The 212-nt window shown below is 31.6% G+C and overlaps 1 protein-coding gene across 1 annotated transcript in view; it reads left to right on the top strand.

The window, feature by feature from the left end:
* The window catches only part of LOC107746860 (nuclear receptor corepressor 1-like), an 87,813-nt gene that overhangs the window by 77,551 nt on the left and 10,050 nt on the right, over positions 1–212 (top strand). The gene's annotated exons all lie outside the window — the stretch shown is intronic.

Raw genomic sequence — 212 nt, 5'->3', positions numbered from 1 at the left:
TTCCAAAAAAAAAAAAAAAAACATTTGTGAAAATGAACATATTTTTAACTTGCTCGAAGCATAATACCTCACTGGTTCTCAAACATCAAGCAAGTACATTTGGCCTTCTGTTTACTAGGGCTGTCAAAATGGCTGAAAAACTAAATTCGATGTTTGTACTTAAAGCTGCAGTCCGTAACTTTTTTTGGTTAAAAATGATCCGAAATCAATAT

Source organism: Sinocyclocheilus rhinocerous, unplaced genomic scaffold (genome assembly GCF_001515625.1).
Source record: "Sinocyclocheilus rhinocerous isolate Xijiao unplaced genomic scaffold, SAMN03320098_v1.1 scaffold468, whole genome shotgun sequence".
Taxonomy (NCBI): Eukaryota; Metazoa; Chordata; class Actinopteri; order Cypriniformes; family Cyprinidae; genus Sinocyclocheilus; species Sinocyclocheilus rhinocerous.
This window is presented reverse-complemented; position numbering and strand designations above follow the sequence as displayed.